Consider the following 27,310-nt stretch of genomic DNA (forward strand, 5'->3'; position numbering starts at 1 on the left):
GACGCTGTGGGGGGCGGGGGCCGTGCCTGCGGGGCGGCGGCACCGGGAGCGGTTGGGTGGGTTGCGGTGGGTTGCGGTGGCCCCCGGGGCCGGGTTCCCCCCCCGCCCCGCAGCCTCGCGCCGCGGCCGTTGCTGCTCCCGCCCCTCCTCGCCAGAGGGCGCGCGCGGCCCGCGGCGGGCGGTGCGGGCTGGGGCGGGGCGGGGCGGAGCGGCGGCTGCCATGAGCTCCGCCGGGCGGCCGAGGGGGTGCTGCGGCCGGAGAGGCCGCCGGAGCCCCGGGCGGGGGGCGGCGGCGGCTGAGGAGAGCGGAGCTCGGCTGGAACCCGTCGGCCGGTGAGGAGGTGGGCGCAAGGGAGGGGCCGCCGAGCAGGGGCTGCCCCGGCGCGGGGGCGGGCTGGGCTGCGGGGTCTGAGGGAACGGCGGAGGGGAGGAAGCTGCAGGTGCGGCCGGCGGGCTTCGCTCCGGGCAGGGGCTCGGGGCTCCCTGAGGCAGGGGGCGGCGGGGCAGCACGGGAGGAGCGGGCCGGGGGCTCGCAGCGGGCGGGTCAGGGTCGCTGTGGGCAGTAACCTCCGCCCCGCGCCGGCTGCCCCGGGGCCCGCCCCGCCGAGAGCTGCCCGGGCTGCTGCCCCTCTTCCCCAGCCCCCTCGGGGGGTGTGAGGAGCTCCCTCGCGCCCCTCTCCCACTGCTCGTGGTGTTTGCCGTGTTTTTGGAGCCAGCGGGGGGTTTGCATTCCCTCTGGCTGAGGAGGGGGCTTGTCTTCAGGTCTCCTCTGCCTGGGATGCAGCGTTGGGTAAAGTTGGGCTGCTGCTCTGCTGAATAAGTGTTTCGATGCGCTTTTTTTCTTAAATGACCGTGGCTGTGGCTGCTACTCTTGTTTTTGTGGAACACAAGGCTACTGGTGACGGTAAGGTCAGGCTCAGAGCACTGATGCGATTAAGTGATGCTTAGTTGGGGAATCTCAGGTGCGGTTAGTTACCCGAGTTTGGTTGTTTAGCTTAATCCGGAGGGTGACAGTGGTTGTCTTGGAGAGAGCACTGTCACCATCCTGGTAGCGGCTAGAGGACGCTTTAGATCCCTGAGGGCAAGGAGGGAGGTTCTGAAGTTGCACTTTGTAGGCTAAGACACTCCTCCACCTACCCCCCAAAAAAAAGAGAGGGAGGCTACAAAAACAGAAGTAGAGAGCGCTGGGAAGTATCCTCCTTTCGGACCTGTAGGCAGCTGTTACGCCGCTTGAGCCTGGTGGTAAAGTGAGTAACGTTCTCATTGGGCAAAGACTTTAAAATTTTCTCAGGTTAAAAGACACTTCTAAATCAGTCTTTATAATAGCTTCCCCTCACCCTTTTCCTTAATTTTGGCAGTAAAATGTTTATGTGATTTGTTTTTTTCTTGGAGAAAACTCTTGTTCAGTTTCACTATTAAGATAATGTTTTGCCTGTGCCTCTCCCTTTACATCATCACTCTGACAATTTCATCTCTCCATGTGGGGTCATCCATGATTTGCAATAAGTCAGACCACTTACATCAAAAACTTGGGACCTTTGTTTTGGTTTTCTGTTCAGCATTTTCAAGGAGATGATATAGTGCTTAGTCCACGATACCCACATAATTTTCCTGTGGTTAAACCACTGACAGCTTTTGTCTTACTTCTGGATTAAGATCAACGTTATTAGTCATCTACACATCTATTAACAGTTGTGAAAATGAGCTTTCAAGCTTGATTAAGATGACATTGGAAAGTAAGCTTCTTTGTAGGGAATAAGTTTCATTAAAATACTAGTTCATGTCAGCAGGATTCTAGTGGTATTACCACATGCTACGCGTGTTAAATAAGAAATGAAGACCTGCCAATGGATAAAACAATTTGCCTGTACAGTGTTATATGGCAGAACGTGTATTTTTGTAACTGAGTGCCAAGCCTGTTAGTTCTTGAAAGGAAAACAGCAACAACGTGTTCTCTGTTACTTGCAAGTCATTCTGTTTCCTTCAGGCATCTTCACCTGAAATTAAATGCTTGTTTTAATACTGGTCTCTCTTGATTCTTGCAGATATTGGTAGCTTACTTAAAGCAGCAATGTAATTTAGGTATTTTCCTTCTTGGGGATTACTCACAGCTTTTGTGGAAGCATCTTCTAAAGTGTCTCTTCCTGTGGGCCTTGCCTTGCTAGCTCAGTGCTGTCACATATCAGTTCTGTTGAAATCAGAACGTGGGCTTACAGTTCCTTTCCAAAAAGAGCTGCCTTAGTGTTTTGCATTTTGAAAATTTTGTATTTAGCAATAACCATTTACTCTAACATATAACTCCCAATTTTCATTATAATTTTTATTTTGTGTAGTAGTTGTAGCAAATGAGGCTATGACAATGATGAATGCAAAAGGAAGATATTTGTATAGTCCAGGAGAAGATTTTGCTAAGTGAAAGTTTTCAAGCATATCCTGCATGACATAATATTGTTCTGCCTAATTTCAATGTGTGCTGTGAACAGCCATGGAAGATTTTAGTTTTACTATTGAGATACACTTGCCATTCTTCTCTTTTTGTTTCCCCTTATACAGTGATTGTTTCCCCTTGTTTTCACTGTTTGGTTTCCTTTTTCAGTATTCTGAAGGTGGCATAGGAGGACATTGTACTGAAGAACCTGTTAATTTTCAGTAATATTGAAATGTTCCTTCTGGAGTCTCTAATGTTATAAGGAGCTGTGTGGTTTTCTGGTTTGGCTATTTTTGAAGTTTTCTATGGCTACCTTTTCATCTTAATGGCACAGTAGGAGAGCACTTCAAATTCTGGCAAAGCCAGCTTAACTTTTTGAGTGAAAGCAGAAGGCTTTTTTGGGAAATTTGTTGATTTATTTTTTTTTTCATGTTCTTTAATGAAGTGTGGTAAGTTAGAACACTATATTTGTATCTTGCATGCCTGAACAGTTGAGGACATAAAGCACCTGACCCAAATATTTTTATCAAGAAGCAAGCTTTGTATTAAAAAAAAATAAAATAAATCCTTGGGAAAAGCAGGTAAATTGTTCTAAGGTTGAATGGGAGCACAATGCTAAAGCAAAATGAAAGGAGTGGTGGGGAGAGTTACAAAAGCTTATCTTATCTTGAGCTTGAATTAAAGAGGGAGGAGATTGTTGTCAAGAAACAGAGATATTTAAAGGGAAGTGGTGAAAAAGGGATATTACTATGGGTGCAGTATAGACTACATTAAAGAGTCTGAAAGGAAAGCTCAAAGCTAAACTGCCTATTTTCTCCCTTTAAGTTACAAAATGAAGGCATGGTTTTAATTTTTTTCTGTTTTCTTTCCATAAATAAGCAGGAGAATCAACAATATGGGAACATTAAAGTGGTACTGTTGTGCCTTTGGCTAAGGTTTCATGGTAGGTTAACACTGCTAGTGAAAGATCCAACGTGTCTCTTCTTCTTGCTGCCTTTGTCAGTGCCAGCCTTCACTTGGCTAATGCATTGAGTTGAAGAACTGATCTGAGCTAAAAAGATATGGCAAAGAAATTAACCATTAGTTTTTAATCCAGAAAAGTTTCCTGATTAATTCCATCGGGAATGTCTGTCCTCTCACATGCAAAGGATTGGCCTTAGGGGCTTAAGTGAGTGATGGAAAAGACTACTTTTATAGCCAGTGCCAGCTTGTGTAATTATAAAGTGATTGTCAAATTACAGTCTTAACTAAGAAACACTTGTCACTCCGTATTTTCATTATAACTTCAATGTGGTCAGTAGGGGTTATTTCAGATCTTAATTATAAATACAACAAACTAGTGGAATTTACACCTGCTTTACAGTCATGCATTCATTGATTGCCACCACTGAACAGCCTTTTCAAAGCTGGAAGTTTGGTATCAGTTTTGGATTTATCTCTTTAAGCCAACTGTGCTAGTCCTGAACATGGAGCTACCTTAGTGGTTTCTAGTCCATAAAGCTGAGTGTGCACAGACTTGCCAAGAAGCTTCTGGAGTTTGATAGAATTGTTCTGTAGGCCATCTGATGCTTGCACCACCCACTGGGATTGCTCTGCTGTAAAATACATGAAATGAAAAAGCTAGCAATTATGTTGCTCTGCCTTATGAAGGCTTGAAGAAATCAGACTCAATGCTTTCCAGTTTTTAACATATTACATTTATTATAGTAACATCTAATCACTGGGAACTCTTTCCTATTTGAAAAGAATGCATTTTTCTGTTGCTAAGCAGTGATCTTTCCAGAGTTACCCAGCGTGCAGTGGGGAGGAATAGTGCTCTTCTTTCTGAGGAGAAATTAGATGTGGAAATTCTGCTCCTTTATTTAAGCATGCAAAGGAGCAGCAGAAGGAAAACAGCTTTTCAACACAGAAATCTTTATCTCAGACAGACATGGAACAGATTGTTAGGAGATGTAAACTCATGTTAGCAAGACTGAAATCCATGCATTGATTTACAGCATCTATGGACCCTTCCTGATAAACCTGTGGAGTAATTTAAGGTTTCTTCTGCTCAGATATGTACACAAAAAAGAGGCAGTGAAACCTTTGTGGGTAGGTTTTTAATCTGGTATAAGTGAAATTACAATGTGAATATAGTGTGATAGTTTATGCCACGATGGCAACTTCACACAGAGTTGGTGAAGCACAAGCATCTTAGGAAATAGCATTAGTAGGCTGAGAGGTGTGGTCACTAAGTGAATGAAGATGCCAGCTGCTGACAATTTCTCTGAGATAATACATACCACTCTTAAGTGCCGCTCTAACATAGTTGCAGAGCCTTTGGACTAAGTTGGGTCACGTTCCTCATACTCAGAACAGGACCTGAGCTCCCATCTGCCTTCTACTGAAATAGGTATTTATCCTCAGCCCACGTTATGCCCTATATGTAAACACACATGTTTGCCCTTGTGGAAACAGCCACCATTTATTCCATGTTCTTGAGACTTGTTTGTTGTTCTTACTTTCCTCTTCGTGATAGCATAAATCTTTTAGGTTTTGAATCACTGTACTGGAAGTGAGTAGGAACTGAGTCCCCAGTCGTTGCATGATTGCAGACCTAGAATAGCACACTGTTGTTTTGTGAATTAATTCTAAACTTCAGTTAAGAGTGAGAGTCTATCAGCTTTTGTTCTCAGCAGAGGTGGGTGTTCCTGGGCTCTTGGCTTTAGGTTGACACTCTTGTAGCTGTTGAGTTTTTCTGGAGCTCTGAAAACAGGCTCCTTTTCCAGTATGGGAAAAACATTTCAGTCCTGTCCAAAACTGCCCTTCTGAGCAGCTCTTCCTTTTTTTTCCTTTGCTTCAGAATAGTCAAAGTGGTGGGTTTGGGGTTTGTTTTGTCTTTTAGGTATTTGCTAACGATCAGTGGTTTTACGGGCTTTAACCATTAAGTGAATATCATGGGCTGTAACTTCAAATTGACTTTCATAAATCAGACTTTGTGTTACATCCAAGCTTTCTGCTTCAAAACTTGAGCGAGATGCTTGTCGAGGAAACTTGCTGAAATATGCGCTGATATTGTAGGTTTAGAAGCCACGGGCAGAAAACTCATTGTGAGATCTAGAACCTGAAACGGGCGTGGAGGCAGATGCTGGGGACATCCTCCTGTCATACAGGTCACCTCTTGGTGCAGGGGTGGAAAGCCCCTCCCAGGGCCTCAGAATTTTACATGTCTCGATACACTGAATTCTGTGCCCTTGCGTTTGTCGCTTTTGGAGCAGGAATTGGCCCCAACTCTCCGCAGCTCCGCGTGGGTTCCCCAGTGGGATGGCAGAAGAGGGAAGGCACAGCGTGTGTGCTGCCCGCCAGAGGCCCCCACCTGGCCTGTGTGGCTGTTTTTCTCCCTCCTGCGGGTGCAAGAAGCGGCAGAGGCGGCTGCAGAGCTGTTGAGGAGGCTGGGGGGGGGGGGTTCGGCGGGGGCCGGGCGGGCGGGGGGCGCGGGGCCGCCATCTTGGAGCGCGGCACGGCGGGCAGGGCTGCGGGCGCCCGCCAGGTGGCGCTGGGGCGCGCGGGTCTGCCCGCCCGGCCCGAGGTGGGACCGGGGGGGGCCGCGGTCCCTTCCGTCCCCTTCGCCGTGGTGTGAAGCCTTCCTAGAAGGCTGCTCCGGTGCTACAACAGCTCGTTTTGAGACGGGGGCGCTGGACGGGCTGATGCAGACGCTGGTGATGTGTGTTCCCGTAACGTTCATGGGCACCGGCTGCTAATTAAGGCCACCTGTGCCAGGTGCTGTACAAATGCAGCGAGCTCGTCGTGGCTGCTTAGAGCCTGCAGTCAGAATCCGAGAGAGAAGTTGATACGGGTGGAAGAACTGAGCAGGGAGGACTAATTAATGGTGGGGTTGTGACTGATATACTGTGCAGCATTTGTAGCATGCCAATTATCCTCACTGCTCTTGGTGCCTAATTGCTTGGGATAAACCATTTAGAGCAAGAGGTATGTGTTACTATTTAGCTTACCTCAGGCTTTCTGCACAGAGTGGTGCTGTCTGAAGGCTATTTGGGTTATGGTGCTCATGTAAGACTAATGAATGTGATTTTTGCAGTCAACTTTCCTTTCTTGGGGGGGAGGGGGGGAGAAAGGTAAAATTAGGGAGAGGAACTGATGCTGCATTTTAACCCTTCCTGAGTGCTAGTTCAGGTAACATGGACCAAATTTTTAGAGGAAGTTTCTCTCATGATAACTGATACACAGACCATCTTGTCTTCTATTAGCACTTACCACAGCGTTTTTCTTGTGTCTTCAACCATCTTGTGTAATGCATGTGTCACTGGCAAATACAACGGTTGCTGATGGTATTGAATGCACATCTAATGGCACGAAGTGACCAGCCAACCTTTCCTCTGGGACTTGTTGCTTATGAGCTATTTTGTTGGATGATTCTTAGGAACTGTATAGATGAATGGAAAGGGACAGGATAAAGTGAAGCAGATAAGAAAATAATGTGGCCAGTGTTTCTTAAGCAGCTGAAAACCCATTTCCTTTATTGTTACAAGCTTTAGTGCAAATGAAAGACCTTGGTGTGCTGGCCTTTGTGCACATTATCTTCTGTTAACAAAACATATGCCAGTATTGCTTTTGAAGCATCTTTCCACCTTTCTGTTCATGTATCCCAGTGTTGTTTGGAGAAATGGTGTGCTTACTCTTAAGGGAAGAACTCAGAAGTCATAGGTGGTCCCAAAGCAGCCTGTTTTGGTCTGCAAGAACTCATTGAAAACTCAGATTAACATGTTTAACACAGTTTATGCAAAATATAATCAGCTAACTAATTATTATTTTGTTATGGGACAAATCTTCCTTCCATCTTGGATTTGAATACTGCTCAAGAAAAGTGATGCCATCCTCCTTGTTCTAGGTAAATCAGTCAGCAATATAGCCAGTTATTAATCCTTTATTGACTTCTATCAGAGGTTTCTGGTTTTGTTGTTGGCATGTCTTGCTTATGGAAAGGGCGCATCATTGCTTCCAGAAGGAAGTGACATAGAGTGGAAAGAAACTGCAGCTTGGCTCATGAAAATCTCATGGGTTCTTAAAAGGAGAAATCGCTGCCTTGTAAGAATAGTTCAGTGTTAGTGGCTGTTTAAGCGGTTCTTTTTCCATTCAGCTTTTGATAAAAATAGCTGTAAAGAAGCATGTGAAACTCGGAGCATGCAGTCTATTTTTTTATATATCTTGGCTTTCAGTTGTCAGCTTTATAGTCTCTAGTACAGCACATTAAGTGTGTGCAAAATGTAGAAAACAAAAGATTGGTTTCTTGGGCCAAAAATTCTTTGAATTCATTCCTGAAAGGTGATGATTGCTTCAGTGATACGACATTTGAATCAATAGCTCTTCACTGCTGATCATATTCTGTCTGATTTACTATTAAGTCCATTCACTCAATTCTTCTGTTTGGGAGCTTATGCTAAGATTTTGTATGTACCTCGTGCTTTTTCCTATGAATCAAGCATGCAGCTTACATTTTTGGCTCTAATATGGGGAAGATGGTTAGTTTGTTCAAATGGGTCCAGTGAGCTTTTAAACCTCCTTTGTGACTTCTTCTCTTGTCAACCTTTTATACAAAAAACACTAACCTAGTTTCAATACTCTGTCTTTGCGTTGCCCCTGAAAACATTTTTCCACAACCTGCAGGCTGTGAATAGTTCCCTAGTATGCAGATTATTTACCTTATCTGGGAATATCAAAGCACTGCAGCCAGTGTGCTGATTCTGTGCCTTTCTGTGCAGTACCTACAATGTAAGATTCCTTTCAGCAGCACATCAAGTGGTATCTGGGAATCTAATAAATCTAATGTAGTATTTGAACTGATTCCAGCTTCTGTGCCTGGCAATAATTTGGTCTTTTGTCTATGCCAACAAAAGGCAAGGAGAATCTTGTTGATTTTTTTTTTTCAATTGGGCATTCAGTGAAGTATTTGCATAGAGGAATTTGGCTTTTCTTCTTTGAGTGTGCTGCTGCTTTTCCCTTACCCAGTACTCTTGATGCATATGTTTGAATATTGCAACGAGGAAGAAGCTGTATGCTCAGTGCTAGGAAGACAAAATGCTATTTCCAGTTGTCACATTGTTGTACCTGGCTAGGCACAGCACAGCGCTTAAAATGGACACTTGGTACAGGAGGTAAGTGACAATGACAGTGCAAATAGAGTTGAGCATGCCTCATGCTTGCCATGGGAGGAGCAACTTGCAATAAAAAGATTGTGCTAGAAGAATTTTAGTGCCAGTTATTTAACTGTTGTGATGTCTTCCTTAATCCATTGACTTCAGTAAAGTAAATTAATATATTTTAAGTGGCTTCAGAGCCTCTCAAGTATAATTATCAATTTGTGAATTTTAACTGAGCTATAATTTGAACCAGTGACACAAAAGCAAAAAAAAATTCATTGCAATAACCATACTTTTGTATATGCTTTTTTAATATTGTTTTCATGGGTCATTGTTAGTTACCTTTGTAGACACGGTTCTTTCTGCTTCTTTTATATCAAAGCACGTTCGAAAATATTTCTGTTCAGAGATGCACAGTTGGTTTAGTTACATGTGAGAATAAACTACTTCAATTTTTTTGGCTAATCCTTGAAGAGATGTATGGATAGACACAGAGTTTCTGCTTATGCTTGATACTCCTTGATACTCTTTCTTTTTTTTTTTTTTTAATATGTGTGTTGATCCTCCAGCATATTCAGCTGTTTATAAAACCACCGGTTAGTTGTTCTCAAGCCATTGAACCTTCTTGTGGATCTTGCCTCGGGGGAGTATGTTTGTAAATATTACTATATTATGGTTCCACAGCCCAGCTGCTAACTGCTTATCTTTGTCTCATGGACTTAGTTTGGGAACCTCCTCCCCGAGGTCCTTAAGTGTGAAACCTGGTTTCATCACTCGGGAAAAGAGAGGAAGACCTCAGTTTTCTCTTTTCTCACCACCAAGCTGTTCATTTCACAGTGGTTACTTTTACTTGGTGATCCTTTTATGTTACTCTGTATTAACATGCGAGATTAAAGACTGAAAAATAATATATAGAGATAATTAAAACAAAACAAAAAAAACCCACAACCATCTGAGACAAATAGGATTTGCACAGTATCTTTGACTTCTGGCTCCAGGTAATTTTGTTTTCTTTTCCTGAAAACAAATAAATCTTGGTTGCTTTTTTTTTAAAGTACCAAATAAGAAGAACCTGTGCTCATTTAACTGGAACAGCTTAAACTGCACTGTATGCAAGGATCAGGTCTTGCTGCCCTACACGCAGTGTGCCATTCCTGGTTTGTGTTCTAATTCATCATTCCTCCTCTGGTTGTGCTGTCTCCTAGCTGACTTCGGTGCTGTTGGTTTGCTACTTCCTTGAGATTAGTCTTGCTGGCTTCAATTAGAAGACAAAGCTGAATCAAACCTTCCCTCCTTGCCCCCTCCTCCAATTAGCATAGTAAAAACTAGTAAGAGGAAGACAGGTTTTTTGCTATGGGCTGCTGTGCTCTGGTGCTTGTGCTGAGTGCTCGGCTAAAACTTCAGTAAGATAAGGTAAAATACATGGCATGAGGGGAAATAAATCTTGTTTTGTAATGTGGGGCTTCAGATCAGTTCTGCTTTCTATGGCTTGTGAGAGGTTGCTGTACCAAGAGAATCATTTCCTTTGTCATGTGCTGACTCCTCTTGAACTCCTCTGTCGCTGTGGCTCTGCAGACTGCTGCAGAATGACTCTTCTTGAATCATATTTGCATATAATTTCCTTTCATCCCAGGCTGCTTGCTGGAAAATCAGCTCTCCTGTCTTGCGTTGGTTTATTTCTACCCTGAAAGAAAGATGGTTTAGATTTGTCCGTGTCTGCTCTGACCTTGTGTTGACATTTTTTGTATTGGATCTGTGCAACATCTCCCTCTTTCTGGCTATGTCCCAAGCTGTGTTTATATTTACAGTAGTTATCTACTATTTAGCTGTAAGAGTGGCTTTTCCCTAGTCCTTCCTGAGACCAACATTAGCAAACTGTTTTTTGGAAAGTCCAGGCTCAATTTTTCTCTGATGTAGTTTACCTGAATGGGAATGTCAGCTCAGACAGATCACCAATCTGTTTTGCACATGTGCTTTATGATAGAGGAGGGGTTTTTTTGCTTATCATTGACCCAGAATAATTCAATAGAAGAAACCTGGAATTCTTCAGCTTTGGCTCCTTCATTATGTATTCTGTATTTTATTTAAAGTTAGAAAATATGTCTGATTCCATTCACAGGGATCCTGCCAGTGTGTCTGTGCTCACTTTCTGTTGGTTATAAAGTACACTGTAAAGATAACAGAGTGTGTCTGTGTGGACTGCTATGTCACTGCTGAGGAAGGTGTCCATATGTATATATTTAGTGGGTGTAGTACTGAGACCAGTAATACAGGAGATACTGTTGGTTTGTTTACAATAGAAAGCTACTACAATTTTGCTATGTCTATTTGATCTCCTATTATAGAACACTTACAGGATTATAAAAACACTTGATCTGCATGTTCTCATTCTGGTAATAAAAATTCCCCAAGATGAGTGGAGAGGTTGACACACCAGAAGGAAGAGCCAGCCTCCAGGTTGATCTAGACAGGCTGGAGGAGTGGGCTAGCAGGAACCATATGAAATTGAAAAGGGAGAAGTGTAAAGTCTTGCACCTGGGAACACATAACCGAGGAGTGCAGTTCAGACTGGGATCCACCTGGCTGGAGAGCAGCCCTGTGGAAAGAAACCTGGGATCTTGGTGGATAACAGGCTTAACATGAGTGAACAGTGCACTGCAGTGGTGATGCTGGGCTGCATCAACAAGGGCATCACCAGCAGAGATCAAGAAGTCATCATCCCACTCTACTCAGCGCTTGTCAGACCACACCTGGAGTACCGTGTTCAGTTTTGGTCCCTGCTCCACAAAAAGGATGGGACAGGCTGGAGAGGGTGCAGAGAAGGGCCACAAGGATGACCAGAGGACTGGAGGACCTGCCATATGAGGAGAGGCTGAGAAAACTGGGTTTGTTCAGCCTTGAGAAAAGAAGGCTCAGGGGAGACCTTATTACAATGTTCCAGTATTTACAGGGTGGCTACCAAGAAGTTGGAGACTCCCTATTTACAAGGAGTCACATGGAAAAGACAAGGGATGATGGGTACAAGTTGATCCCGGGGAGATTCCGATTTGACACAAGAGGTAAATTTTTCACCATGAGGACAATCAAACATTGGAATAGTTTCTCAAGGGAGGTGGTAGTTCCCTTCCACATTGGACAGTTTGAAGTCTCAGCTTGACAGGGTGCTGAGCCATCTCATACAAACTATAGTAGTACCTAGAAAGGTTGGACCAGATGATCCTTGAGGCCGCTTCCAACCTGGCTTTCTATGATTAATCAGTAATGGAGAATATCAAAACTCCTGATCTTTTTTAGCTAAAATCACCTGTTGTTGTCTTTTCCATTGCCGTTTCCTTACTCCTACCACTTCAGTCACAGTGGTAGCAGTGTCTTTGTGGGTTCTGAAGAGCTTTTCACCTCACTGCTGAAATGTTGCCAGACCACTGCACACTATGCAAGTGCTTACATACTGTTTATGCTGAGAAAGGAGCAAAACTCTGCCCTTAGGTAAGGTCAAAAATTAGCCTAGCCAAGCCATTAGCCTTCTTATGGCTGTAAACATCTGCAGTCTACTTATGAGTATGTGCCCCTTGGATATATATGCTAGCAATAGTTCACTCTGAAATCTTGTCACAGCTTTTTCTTTGACTTCTAATCTCTAGCTAGGATAATGTTGAAACCTAGCACACGTGCTTTTAATTTTCATTTTCACTAGGTGTTTTTCTTCTCTCCATAGGCATTTGCTAAAATGGTTGCACATCAATACTCACTCCTTCCTAGAAGAACAAGTGCTTGAAGCAGAGATGAGCCATGGCAGTTTTCTGAATACTATTTGCAAATTATTTCATTGTGCAGCTATCTTGTCATTTAAAACGTGAGTATTCTTAAAGTTTCTTTGAGCAGATGGGAAAGTGGTGTTAAATACCCTTTCCGTATCACATGTGGCCTTACAGCATATTTAATTATTACTTTTAAGTGGCTTAAAAGAACTAGCTACAGTTTGCTTCTGTAAAGGAAGTTTTTCTTCTGTTTAAAAATTTTTTTTCAATAATTTTTTTTTTTTAGTTAGTGCTTAGGCTTTAATAGTTCCAGCAGTAATTTTTGAGGAGTTCTACATTTTGCTCCTGAATGAAAGGATTTTCTCTGTGTGTGTATATGCAAATAGGGTGCTTGTTATACATCATCTTGCAGTGAGAGACATAATCATAGCTTGCTCTTTCCATTTAGTCTTTGTGTTTATGTCAGTTATGTTGAAATTCGTAGGGTCATCCATGGATGAGCACTGGAGGGGATGAGAACTCTTTCAGTGAATTTTAGTGATACTTGCTGATAGAAGAAGAAAGTTGGGAGTCAGGGATGAGATCTGATATGGACTTAAGGAAGCTTTACGTACTCTTCATCCTGTCTGTCTCTGTTCTTTTCCAATTATGTCTTCATACTACTTACCTTTACACTGTGTTTTCCTTCTCTAAACTCCCAGGTCATTCTCTAAATCTGTTGTTTCCCCAGCAATTCATCTCAATCTCCAATCAGCCTTTTCTGAACTTATCCTTTCTGTTCTTCCCTCTACATGTCATGTGAATCTACCATGTTCTCAGTCTCGGCATATCTCCATCAGGGTCTTTGTTCTAATCTCAGCTACCTCCCTGCTTTCTTTTGTCCCTTCTGTACTTCTGCCATTATGTGTCCTGATGGGGCTTCTGTGCCAGTCTGCATAATACTGGGTAGGCAAAAATACACAGGTATTGGTGATTATGTATGTACAGCTGAACCACTTCAAATTTTTGTCTGATATCGTAGCAACATCTGGGAGCTTCCGTTGCAGGAAAAATCCAGTTCCATTTCAGCAGATACAGGACAGACCTTAAGTGTTTAAAGAGAGTCATGAATATTCAGTCTGGGTAACTGAGGCATGGACAGGAGGTGGTGCATACTGATTTAATCTTCAGCTGTCAAACTTCAGTGGATCTTTAGAAAACCACAGTTTATATAGACCCAGTAAAGAGTTGTAACTTGGCCAAATTTGGTAATATTTTCATAAGAATGGGAAAATATATCCCTGATATGAGGGCAGTTTACTGACAATTTAAAATCTCTGCTGGAGTTTAGGAAGGCATTGGAGCTTTTCAAAAGAGTTAAACAACACATACTTTTCCTTAATTTCATTATCTGAATTGGCTTGATTTTGTTCCCTGAAACTTTCCAAACATGGTAAAACTGCAGCAGATACCCAGATATCTGGAAAATATATCAAAACTGGAAGTTTTGCAAGGTCGGTCTGCCTATACAAATAATGTTGTATAATAGTAAGAATGTGGAAAAGGTCAACTATTTATTCAGAAGCTGGCTCGAGTTCTGCTTGAAGACAGCATAGGATTTTCATTTTTTTTTTCCTTGTAATTACAAAGAAAAATTTTGAAATGCTGCATAATCATGTATTCATGTTGCAGGTATTTAGAATTATAGTATTAGTGAACAAAAGAGAAAAATAGAGGACAGTGTAGCTTCCTACTGTACTGATCTTATCCCTTCCATTGTGTCTCCCAAAAATAGTACATCTAGAAAGCTTGGTGAGACAGGTAACAAGGATGAGCACAGATAAGAAAAGTTATCTCACAATAATTTCTAAATAGACAAAGACAAAGGCTGAAGGGAGGACAGAACAGGATAGAGATTTGTGAATTCATCTATATGTGGAGTGGATGAATAGAAAATGATCATTCACTCCCTCCCATAATTCAAGAACTAGCGCCATCCAATGAAATTATCAGCAGGCAGGTTCAAAGTACACAAAGGGATGTACTTACTTTAAATGATGTATTAATATACTATAGAATTTATGTCCACAGAATGTTATGTATTCCCAAAGTAATTAGATACATTCATGGGGGGGGGGGGAAATCCAGCAATGGATGTTAAACCAAAACATCTGGCCTTCAGCCACAAATTCTTAAAGACTGGGAAGTAGGTTTGTATATTTACCCTTCAAACCTTTGCCTAGGCAATCCCTTCAACTGATGACCACTTAACAGGGATTATTAGGCTGCATGGACCCTTGATTGATGCAGTACAGCTGCTTGCTAATAACTTTTATGCTGTGGTTCTCACTGTAAATTCTGGCTCTGAATGAGAATGCATTGTGCTGGTAAGGGATTATTAACTTAAAGTAGAAGTGTGCAGGAAAGGATTGAATTGTTTAAGTACCTGAATGGAGTTTGAAGTTCAACAGCAACATTCTGTTTGGTTTGACTTGAAACCCTATAAGATCCTTACCAACTATCCAAGTTTCTGTACTCTCCAAATCTGTTTCATTCTAGCTGTCCATCCTTTTTCTCCTGTTATGGAGGATGTCATTGCAGAGATAGCCTTTTTGCATCTTTTGCTGTTTGAAAGTTATGACTGTCCTGACCATTTTTGTACTTGAGTTTAATTTGTTCTGAAATGATAGCATTGAAATTATGTATCTTTTCTCCTTAGCCTTGATGGGACTGGGTAAAAAGTTTGAGAGTTCCTCTCTCTCTGAGTGTGTCCTTGTACATGTATTTCAGCTAAGTTTTTTCCTCTTCTAGTTAAACACACTGCTATTTTAAACTTAAGGGAAAAATAATTTCATTAGTTTACAATTATATTTCAAAGTGCAGCAAAATCCTGTAGGGTTTATCTTTTGTATTTTTGGCAGTGTTTTTTGGGTATTCAGAAAGTTGTTTCATATAGACTTGCAGTACACAGTAGCACTGGGAAAGGTGTCTAATCTGTGGGAGAAAAGTGAGTAATCAGAATTCACTTTTTGTATTGGGAATATCTAGAGGTGGTCTGAAAAGAAACAACCTTATACTAAATATAAATTACAAATATAACTGACTAAGTCTGACAGCTTGTAAGAATGTAACACCTCCTGAGGGAACAGAACAGAGGAAATAACTTTCTCTTGTGAAGTCTGCAAGCTCTGTGGAAGAAAAGCTTGAACTTTGTATGGGAGAAACTATGATTTCGAATCTTTTATCCGAAGATGTTATCTGTGCCATGGCTGAATGGGGTTCAGCAATCTTAGAGTAAGGACAGAAAACCTATTTTAGAAAACTTCAGCATGTGGAGTTTTAAAAAATCCCTACTAGTATATTTTCCAATGGAAGAAAACCAAATGTCAGCAACTCTTGCTGTTTTGTCATGCATCTTGTGCTATCTGGCATTTTCTTAAAGCCAGAAATTTTTTTTCAATGTCATTGGCTGAGAATATTGAAAAAATATATATATATTTTTAGAGTAAATTTTAATCCTTGTATAGTTGCAGGGAAAGGCTTATAAAATCCTAACCTCCAAAAAATCTTGTCAGTCGTATGAAGAAAAAGCTGCGTGTTCATTAGATTTTTTTTCCAAAGGCTTTTTATTGTCTTTTTCCTTTTACTAATATGGTAATATCTAGAACAGCAGCTGCTTATCTGAGGTGGAGTTTGCTGTCTTGTCTTGGCTAAAGTGCTGGCTAATGGTTTTTCCTGACACCTGGGGTACATTCTGACAAATTGCACTGGGCAATTGATGTGATACAAAGCATTCTGTGTGTTACTTCATTGGTTCATTGGAGCTCAGTAATGAGCAAAAGTTATGGATGAGTTATATTGACTTAAGTATCTAGGAAAGGCACTTGTACTTAACCGTTCTTTTCAGTGGTTACCGGGGTACAGTGTCAAGTGCAGTCTGGCTGCAGTCTCGACAGGTTGTTAGTAAGTTAATTCTCTGCGAGAGAAGAGCTCAGAAGGAGCTATGTAGAGTTAAGGTTTTGCTAGCTGGGTTTGAATTTTCTTAGATCTTAACAAAAATAATTGGAATAAGAAATCTTTCCTGTATTGAGAATTTGCTTTTTTTTTTTTAACTTTTGCATATGAACCTTCAAATGTAATTTAATGTCAGTTTCAGCATCACTATTTGCTATGTATTACCCATTTCTTTTCTTGAAGACTCCAAAGCACATATTGGCTTTTCTCTTATGTTGGCTTTGCCACTCACAACGTGTGATCACATATATGTCATGCTACTTCTTTGTGTCCTAGTTTACCTCACAAGATAATATTTAGTGTTTCCAAAATGCTGTGAGATTTTTCTGACAGCCTTGAAGAAAAATATTTGTTAAATTATTACTAAAATGTAGCAGATGGGAAAGATGAGCAGAGAGAAAATAGAGCAGTGTATTTCAAAACTGGGGGTGTACTATGTTCATATTTAAAACTCAGTAATTTTCAAGTGCTGAATACTACCAACCACTTTTTAATATTGGAGAAAATAAAAAAATCTGACACGCACTTAAACATTTTCTGTTAAAAACTTTGGTGCTGTGTTCAGTTTATTTAATCTGCAACTATGCTAGAAGTTCATCCAGTTTCATTCTGATTTGGACTAATTCATTAACAGATTCAGGAGCCCCAGATTGGTTACACTGGTTCTTTGTAGAGAAAGATAATACTTAAAAATGGGAAGATTCATGTGAGGGGATGCAGTAGGTCCAGAAGTGAAATTTCAGCTACCCATGGCTTTAGCCCTCATTCACCTGTTTTTTTGAGGGAGCCTGCACAATTCTCAAAGTTGAAGCAAGAGTTTCTTACGAGTTTGCTGAGTCTGGTGTAGAGCAGAAGAGCTTGAGAGAGGTGGCAACACTGTGCTTGGACATCAAGTGGTGCTTCTGGTTTGGAGGAGCAGATGAGAGTGCTGGGGGCTTGAATGTTGCACGTGGGAATAGGCATAGACACACCTGTGTATTGAGAACACTGGGGAAGGCTGGGGGAGAAGTGGGAGTTTGGGCTGGTGGGATCCAGCAGGCACACATACAACATTATTGACAATAATAGTGTGTAGTTTTCATGTATGCAGGAATAGAAGTCAAAATACAAAATACTGCCTGTTCCCTCTTGAGCCAATTTTTTTTCAGTGCATCTAGAAGTACTGTAAAAAGTCTTTAAACTAGAAATGCAATTGTTAGACTGTCCAAAACATGGCAGTACAATGGCACATAAATAAGGATTTGTGCAGCACATGTTCTGAGTTAAATACATAGTGATGGAGGCAAACTGCAGTGTAATTGCTGCTCTTTAGAGAGCAGTTGGTGCAAAGGGTCTCTTGTCCTAAACAGGTACCACTTACGGGAGACTTCAGCTTTTAATTGAGCCATCATGCTGAAATGGTAGTGGAAAAAAAGATCTCTAGCTTATGTGCAACAACGAAGTTAAAATAACAATCCAGATTCTTTGGTTTTTTTTATATCAATGCTAAGATTGGCTTCTGACTTCCTGTTCTGTAATGGGAAGGGATTAGGCCTTTTATGTTTTGAAAGAGACAGAGCCAATGCCTGCTGCAAAATTCCATCACTGTGATCAAACGGATGAATAAAAACAGCTAAGAAAAACTTGATTTGTCAAAAAGCCACCTTCATTAATCATAGAAATTGTTTTTAAGCTATACTTGCATTTCGCTGACAAAAGCTTCTGGCTGCATATGTAAAGATTTGTAAAACAGTGCCTTTCTGGATGCTGGTATAATCTGTGCCAGAAAACAGAAACCCAGCCTCTGCATGTAAAGAGCTCCTCCTCCGCAGTTCAATTTCAGTGACTCTATTGGTTAGTATTGTTGAGCTTTAAATATATTCTGCAGAACACGGTTTACTAGGCTAAAATGCTCGTTCTTGAAAGGCAAGGAAAAAAATCTTGCCTCAGAGATGTTTTACACAGCATTGCCCTGTGCAGAGTTAAAGTGAAATTAGTTAACAGGCTGGCGCCAGTGAAATAAGCAGTAAATGTCTCTTCACCCTCCCCTTTTCTTACACTCCTTTTGGCTGCTCCTGTAAGGAATGCAGCAAGTAGTGGCTACTGCTGTCACTATTGATTTAAACATTTGCATGTTACAGGTTGCAGCTCTGCACTGTGTTTGGGGGCAATATAGAAGGTCTTCAGTTGTATCAGATTTACTGTTCATATTTGAATTTGTCTTCTATATAAGGCTCTGTGACATTTTATCCATTGTTAAACAGGATTGTGTGCACTTATTGTTACAAAACAATGTGTGTAAAATACTTAGGGTTCACAATCCCAGTGGTTCGTGGTTCCTATTCATAAACCTGTGCTGTGTTGCTGTCGATTCTTAAAAAAACAAAAGCAGTAAAATAATAAAAGCTAAAACTTGGCTGCTGTGTCTCTAGCTTAAGTGCCCTAGGGCAGCACGTTGTGAAAGGTGCTGTTGGGTCCCTTTCTTAGCAGAATTACTTGTGTGGATTTTTCTCACAATGCCCCAGTTTCTTTGTTACAGGTGTTAACAAATTTATACATCTGATTTTCAGAGAAATGAACCACATTTACCAAAATAGTAGAATTCTCTTACTAAAAAAAGTCAACTCTTTTCCCTGTTTCAGGGTTCCTTTGGTTATACTGTTTTTCTCAGTTTATGCTATACCAGCTACATTTTAAGTTCTAGCTGAGTTGCAGAAACACCCTGCAGACTACATGATGTTAGTTTTAAACATTTCACATGGATTGTAATACATTGAGAAACTATGTTTTTGCCAGCCATAGTTGTGGTGAGCTTGTTGGGAACTTTGTTTTACCATATTTCTGTGGATTATTGCCTCCACTGCATGGTATGTTCCTCCATTTATTTCTGTAACCATGTAATATATACTTTTGTAATGGTGTCTCATTAGAGGAATGTCTGTAGAAATTGTGGTCTCAGTGTGACAAAAGCAAAAATGTCTGTGTTTAATTTGTTCCTATTTTTAATTCTGCACACAAAAATGTTGACCTTTAAAATGGTTTTCTGTTTACAAACATTTTACTTAAGAATAATAAGGATTCACAATTTAAAGTGGGGGTTAGATGGCTTAAGTGAGAGCAGGGTGCTAAATCTTGAAGGACACGATTGACAGTAGTTCCAGGCACAAACTGCTTTCTGGGTAAACACACCAGACAAATGGGCAAAAGGAAACACATGCAGTATCTTGTTGATAGGAATTGGAGGCACACAGGAATAAAATTACTTTATTATGGATGTGCCATACATCTGCAGTGTAGCTTGGCACCACACTGAAGTGTCTACAGAGCCCTGAGTAGACAACTCGCTCTGTATGAAACTTGTTTGCTGAGCTATTGTGATGCTTCAGCTCTTCACCTGAAGTCCTTTTTTAAAGGACTAAGAAGAGTAGGTGAACAAAGAATCCATTTTATAATTGGAGAAACTGGTACAAGACCAAGAAGATGCTATGGGCTGGTAAAAGGTTAAATAGAAAAATACTCCAGTTATTCCACACAGAATAATTTCTGTTAAAATGTGGATGAAGTAGGAATGAGGGAATTTTGGAAAGGAATGTTTGTTCTGATTTGGCTTTTATAATATGGAGCACATTGTAGCTTGTGGATTTTCACAGTATCCTAAAGTGATACTCAGAAAGGAGCAACTCATATAAATCACTCTTACTGTAAATCAGGTTGACTTCTTCTGGAAGTACATAGATTAAGATGAATGAAATACAAAGGCTGTCTGGGGAATGAAGATCTTCATCCTGTTAATACTTTCAAAGAAAGTTGACCTAAGTATGTATTTAGCTATCAACTCATATACAAAGTGATTAAAAAATTGTGTTGTTTGTGAAATTAGTCTGAATCTTAGCTTTCGCTTTTACTTGAGGTATTTTGCATACAAGGTGAGAAATAAGGTGAGAGGTCAGATTCTGGAGAAGATTTTTCTTCTCTCCCTTTTTACAAATGACCACAGTGCTGCTAAAGGCTACATTGCTGTTACTAAATTGTTTGTTCTCCTTGTGGGAAACTGTTCTTTTCTTCCCCACCCTCTGCTTATGGAGTTTATTGCTGCCTTCCTGTCTGCCCTCCCCCAGCTTCGCACACATATCCAATTAACTGCCCCCTTCCTCTGCTCTTTCCTCCATCTCTTTGTGCTGCCTCATAGATGTTCCTACCTGGGACACCCACCGCTTTTAAAAAATATTTTATCAACTCCTTTGCAGTGCCTCTGCCTTTTCTGTGTGAGCCTGTTAAATATGGAAGTCTCCTGGGGGATCCAACTGACCTTCTCTGTGGCTCATTTTCCTGATGACTGCTCTCCTCTTGGTGGTTGTTCACAATTCCTCCACTTAGATTTTGTTTGGGACCTTTTGCATGTCATCTAGTAGCATGTGTAACTGCTAAATGTATTTAGAATAAATACCTGTCAGGACAATAATGAGAAAAAAACTAATAACTAGAAGTCAAATAGATGAAGTGGGTGGCACGCTCTTGTAGAGAAGACACAGTGGCTGGATCTTTTGCTGGTATGTTGAAGTGAAACCAAAGTTTCATTTTCCTGCATATACTGTGCCTTTAACTGGGGCAGTTTAGCTGCTCCTGCATTAGAGAAGAGGCAGAGGAGCCAACAGGGGTTGAAAATCACCACAGCTGTCTTCATGCAAGCTGTTACTCTTTGAGCATTCAGTTTAATGTATGCAGTCTGCCACATTCATTCTTGAAGTAGCTCTTACATGGGTAGCTGTAAAAGGGGTAATTTTGGTCCAATATACTTTCGACAATAGGAACTTTAATGTGACAAGAGAAACGCACATCTTTGCTTCCTAGCATCAAAACTGTTGCAAGTAAATAAGCAGTTTCACAGTTGTCTTCAAAATTGTGAAAGACATTAATAAAATCTGTGCAACTTTTTTAAGTACAGAGAAATCTACTCGCAAATGAATTCAAGTCTCAGGAAGAGGGCAGTAAGGAAGGAACTGAGGACAGTAATACTTAAACATATGTGTTTCATTAATGTGAGGAGTGAAGTGTTGGAAATGCTAAGTGAATTCAAGAAACACCTGGGTTCCTTTGTGGAGAGGAAAGATCTGGTGAAAGATCTGGGATGGAAATAAAAAGGCATGAGTTTTAAGTATGAAGGATCTGGGACCAGATGAGGGTTTTTTCACTATAAAGAATGCCTTGTGTTCAAGTATTTGTGGCATAAATGTATCCTGTTAGTGTCCTTTTTTCACTTGGGTATGACATATGCTGACATTGGCTATTTTGGTTACAACCACAGTATTTTTTATGTTTAATTTTACTATTTCCAATCATTGGGAGTAGGACCCCAGCAGCTAATACACTGTGGTGTAGTTTTATGAAGATAAATTAGTTATATAACCTAGTAATAGGAAATGGATGACATAGTTCTTTAGCCAGAATTCACAATTTCAAATTCACGCGTTGACTTTATCATTACAACTGGGGCATACACTGGAGGCAGCATTTGTGCACAGTTACTGTGCAGTGACTTTTCTGAAAAGGGTCTGTCCACCTTCCAGTGGATAGTTTTCCACCTCATGCACCATCACCACGTGGGCTTCTTTCCCTGACAGCTTCTGTAAAGAAACTTGATTTGGAATTTGCCCATCTAGATCAGGACCTCTTGCTCAGTGTATCTCCATACTAATTGTAGATGTCGCCCATCAAAGTGGTCCATTGGATGCTCTCTTTATAAGAACACATTTAAAGCATGACACTTGTTAAAGGCACATATGCAGATCTGGTGGATTTTTATTTTTTTGTCTTAGCAACAGCTAAGCAGAACTTCATAGCACATAACTTCAGAAATATGTATTCCTTAGTGACCTGGAACTATAGCAAATGCCTGTTCAACTGCATTACTGAAATGCTTGAGTGCTCTTTAGGATTATTACTAGAAAAACACTGAATACCGAATGAAATACCATTTTAGCCAAAACTAAAACAAAGCTTACCCTCATGTCTTGACATTCTCTAGGTCACAGACCCAACTATTGGAGCATAATGTTGATCACCTTTAGTTTTCAAGGGGGTAAGAAGTTAGGAATTTTTTTTAAGAACTGATTTTTTTTTATTTTTTTTTTTTTAAGTTTAAAAAGTGTGTATTTCACCAAGTGGAGAAATGTTCCCTCTGCTGGTATCCATCCCTTCCTGGCTGGGCCATTTTCTGTGGCTTGCAGGCAGTTTTGTGTGTGATGTAATGGTGGTGTTGCAGGAAAGGTGCTTTGTTGTGCTGGGGCCTCTAGGAGCCGTAGGACTAGCATTTTTTTTCCAGAGCCTCCAACACAAACGCACACGGTGATGCGTTGGTTCTCTTACCCACTCTGGTTACCAGCGTAGTACCCTTCCCCCACCTCTTACCAAGTGTTTCTCCCCGAGGCAAATTTCTTGCTGTCTGGAGTACCAAACATGCACGGGCACTTTCTTTTTTCTTTAAGATTTCCTAGTGTAGTTGCTAAAAAGCAGCAAGAGCTAAAAAGACTATTTTACATAGGTTTTTCTGGTTTTAGTAGAGAGACAAAGAGTGTGTGTACATGTGTAAAAAAAATTACATAGTTTATGGCAAAGTGAGACCAGCTTTCTCCTGTTTTTCTTTTTTTTTAAGTATCTTTACTCAGCAGTCACTTTTTTTTTTTTTTTTTTCCTGTGGTAAAAAATACGACGTGAGCAGATGGCAAGTATTAACACATGAAATGCACTGCCTGCTTGAAGTTGATTTAACAGTCTAGTTTTCTGTCGCTGGCTTTCAGCTAGTTAAGTAGTGTTTACAAGTTAATGAATTTGTTCCACTTGAAATATTTGTTGGTATGTGCTGAGGTTCACTGGTAAAGGGATCCTTTAGGAATAATAGAGGAAAGCATGATGTTTCTAGACACTGAGCTTGTGGGGTTTTTTTCCTTTGACTGATTTTAGCATTTTTGCCATTAATAGGAAAAGAGAGACAGAAAGAGCAATAGCAGGTAACACGTAGCCTTTTCTCTGATGTTGCAATCCAGCTTTGAGCACTGCAGTGATTCCATACCTTATAGCAGCTCCATATTTGAACCATCTAGTTTGCAGTTTCATTTCTATTGAATGTTCCTGAACATTAGACAAGGATTTGAAAAACAAATAACGTTTTATGTAGCAAATCAGGAAACATTTTCATATTCCTATGTGGTCTGCTTCCATGCTTGCTTTGCAAGGATGACTGTAAACTATTAAATAGGCTGCTATATATAAATTAGGCCACATTTGGCAGCAGAACTGCCTAGAAGAGGCTGATCGAATTCTGTATATGTTGAGTTTAATGCATAAAACTCCTTACTACACCACATGCTATCTACCTAATAGCACTTGAAACAAAGCCAGCTCCAAGAATTGTATTCATTGTAAGAAATATTTACTGCTGGTTACTGAGCATCAAACACACTTAGTGTTTATACAGCACATTGGTCTTTGTATAGAACGTTCTGTTTGTCAAAACTACCTAAACCTGCAAACCAGTATTCCTTGTCAAGCAACCTGTAAGCACTGATGCACAGAAAGAGTTAACATATTTTACTATTTGAGCAATTTGTGCCAAAATAGTATGTTTTAAAGGCTTTGTTGATATTTTTGACATAGTTTTGAATTTTTTAAAATAGTAGATTTTAGTTTTCTTAGTTGTTTTTTTTTCCCTTTTTTTTATTTTAATGTTACCCACTTTAATACCAGTTTATTCAAACAGGATGAAGGTCAAATTCCTGTTTGGAAAGGATGCCATCCATAGGTCACCTTTGACTTGAAATGTAAGATCATAACTGCCAGAGAAGACCAAACTAATTGCTTTGAATATGTGTGAGTGTATGTTTAATACCTAAAAACAGACAGTAATTTATTGTATTCTTGAAGAAGGCTTCTCTCCCAGGTAAACAGTGCTCGATTGAGTAGGGTTGAGATCAGTCTGCAAGCACAGACATTGGTGCAGCTTTGACAGGAGGCCTGAGGTGGCAGGTTTTAACTACCTGGGAGATGGTACAGACACCCCCTGGCTGTCCTGGAGTGCTCTGTGCTCCTGCTGCATGCAGTTCATACGCAGAAATGAGACTCGTTAACCATGCCTTTTATTGGGCTTTATGGATGTGTGACATCATTGGCAGCCAATCAGAAAGTGCTTTAGGGCAGAGTTTAGAAGCTATTTCATAATATATTTATATTCAGTGCAGATATTTTTGGGCTTCAGTAACATTCATTTTGTCGCAGAGTCCATGTGTCAATATGGCTTGGGGAAAAAAAAGGTATGAAATAGCATGTTTGCCCTTGTTTTTTTTGTAGTTCAGCTGGTAGCAAAATGCTATAGAAAGCATAGCTGCTATGGTGCAAAACAGTTATTATGGAAATTATTTTCTTCCTCCAGCAGCAATAATGCTGCAAGCCTATCTTAAGCGATGTTTGCGTGCTCCCTCCTAGCCTGCTTCTGCTTAAGTAGCCAGACCTGAAATATTTCCCAAGCTGCTCTGGTTTGCCAAGAACAAAAATACAAGACAGCCTGCAGAAAACAAGTGTGTGTGAGTGCCAGCCAGAGTCACCCCTGCAGCTGGGCTTCCTTGTCCCTGGCCTGGCTTGGCTGGACTGGGGCACCCTAGTTTTCAAGCCCCTGGGCAGCTCCCACACCCCCTGTGTGCAGGGCACCTTGCTTTGCCTTTGCCTCAGTGCACACAGACTGTTTTATTCTCTCTTAGTTGACAACTTACCCTATTGAAGGAGAACCATTCACTGATAGTGTCTATTCCCACCATTCCTGCTTAACTCTTTCATTTCCAGATTAGCAGGACCACCTGGGATTGCAAAGCAAACTATTATGATAATTTGCAAACCATAACAATTTTTTTAAAAATCAGTTTCTATTAAGACAAAACTGTATCTTTTTTATAGAAAAAAAAAAAAAAAGAGGCATTTATCAGTGGTGGGACTGTTCCTGCTTTTATTTTGTGCTGTTTCTCCTCCCATTTAAGCACTGTGGCTGTGCATGTCAGATTGCTAAAAGTCACTATTCACATATGTTCCATGACGGTCCTGCAAAGCTTACAAGAGCAGTACTGACTCCATCCTGTTGGGATCCCAGAGATTTTATCTGCTACTGAGCAAAAAGACCTGGAAAGAAGTCTTTCAGATGTTAGCTGTATCTCTAGCATGCTGCTCAGTGTTCACAAATTATTTAGAAAACGAGGCATACAGTGAGATGAGGAAGCTTGTTGACATAGTTATTTTGAGATCACAGAAATGATGCCAGCTGCAGAGAGCTGTAGACGGATCTTGCAACATTGTGAGACTGAGTGGAAGAACTTGTAGCCAAAATGAAATGTCACTAAAGACAAGGTGATGCGAATAGGGGTGATGCAAGCAAGCTTTAAATATATGGTGTTGGTCTCTGCACTAGCATTTTTCACTAAAGAAAGAGATTGCGAAGTAACCAAGATGACTTTATGAAGACCTTCAGCTCAATTCCATAGCAGGCAAGAAAGAGAATTAAATGTTAGGAATTATTAGGGAGAGTACAAACAAAGAAAAGAAAAACCTTCTTCAGCCACTCTGTGAGTCTGTGGCTTCATCTTCAATACTGAGTGAAGTTCTGGTCCTACTGCAGCAGAACTAAAAAAGGCATCTGGAATGGGAGTTTGGAACCACATCCCTTTGCGAAACAGCTAAGTGGACTATGATTTTAATAGCTGAATGCGCTACAGTTCTTTGAAATTTGAAATTGCATGAGATATTAAGTAGAAAATATTACTAGGAAATTGCCTCAAAATGAACTAAAGGAGGCTCTTCTTTTTCATGGAATATACGACTGGAGTTTGGAACTCACTTTTGTAATTGTAGAAGAAAGATGTATGTAAAATCCTACCAGACAAAGTAATTTGACACAGTTACCTTTCTATTTCTCAGAACTTGTATGCTGCAAATTCCTATAGATTAAGAGAGTATTCAAGGCTGGAATGCTGCATTCTTGCCCTGGTTTTATACTGTAAGCATCAACTGTTGGTCTCAGCTGGAGACAAGTTACTAAGCTTTGATTTGACAGTGTAAGGACGCTGACTATTCTTGTACTTGTGGACAGATTTCTTGTACTGCTCTAGATCAGCATCACAACCACTGACTGGAGGTAGACACACAAGCCAGACCTCATTGATCTTTGTTTCCTGCTGTATTACTCTTGGAAACTGAGTGTAATTTTCCATCTGGTCTGACTTGCGGGTGGGTCAGTCTCTCAGAATGCCCTCTCAATGTGCATTAGAATATTTTGCCAAGCTGAAGCCAATGCTTCCAGTTTTGTTACAGTTCTGGTATCTGCTGGATGGTCTAAGGTGCTGTGTGCTTTCAATTCCCATTGCCTTGCATAGAAATACCTATTTGTTTTAATACTTTTCCTTTACGAATACTTTTTCTAGCACTGTTTCTCTATTAGGAATGTTGAGTTCATTCTAACTGTGAAGTCATCAGGAATAGTATGACTATGGTGTAACTGTGGATAAGGGGAGAGCAGCTGATATCTTGTACCTCGTCTTTAGGAAGTCTTTGGATACAGACACCCACATCATCCATCCTTGTATCCAAATTGGGATGTTATGATCTAGATAGTGACTACTAGATAGGTGAAGATACTGATTGGATTATTAGGCTCAAAAGGTAGTTGTAATTGGTTTGTAATCTACCTGGATGCTAGTTACAGGTGTAGTTTGTCAGACATTTGCTTAATATCTTTATTGATGACCTGGAGGAAGAGACAGAATGTGCCCTCCTCAAGCCTGTGGACAGGTGCCCAATAGATGAAGGGGAGACAGCTGTCATAAGTAACAATGGGATGTTCTGACAGCCTCATCCCTTCCTTCAGTGCTGTTTGACCTGGTGTAATTAAATTGGAGAGTTTATGTATAATGTCTCATGCTGCATCATTGCCCCACTTTACAGATAGTGGAACCAAAGTACAGAAACTGTAAAGGCTCCTG

General features: G+C 40.8%; 1 long non-coding RNA gene across 3 annotated transcripts in view; it reads left to right on the top strand.

Annotated features, from left to right (window-relative positions):
- The first annotated feature begins 234 nt into the window (after nt 1-234).
- The window catches only part of LOC127390975 (uncharacterized), a 36,416-nt gene continuing 9,340 nt past the window's right edge, over nt 235-27,310 (top strand). Inside the window, exons 1-2 of one of the 3 annotated variants that reach the window (XR_007890978.1) lie at nt 235-341; nt 12,281-12,418. This is a non-coding gene — a long non-coding RNA (uncharacterized LOC127390975). Of the gene's footprint in view, nt 342-12,280; nt 12,419-24,556; nt 24,602-27,310 lie in introns of those variants that run through there. The other 2 variants (XR_007890979.1, XR_007890980.1) reach the window with 2 other exon arrangements.

The sequence above is a fragment of the Apus apus genome, chromosome 15 (genome assembly GCF_020740795.1).
Source record: "Apus apus isolate bApuApu2 chromosome 15, bApuApu2.pri.cur, whole genome shotgun sequence".
Lineage (NCBI taxonomy): Eukaryota > Metazoa > Chordata > Aves > Apodiformes > Apodidae > Apus > Apus apus.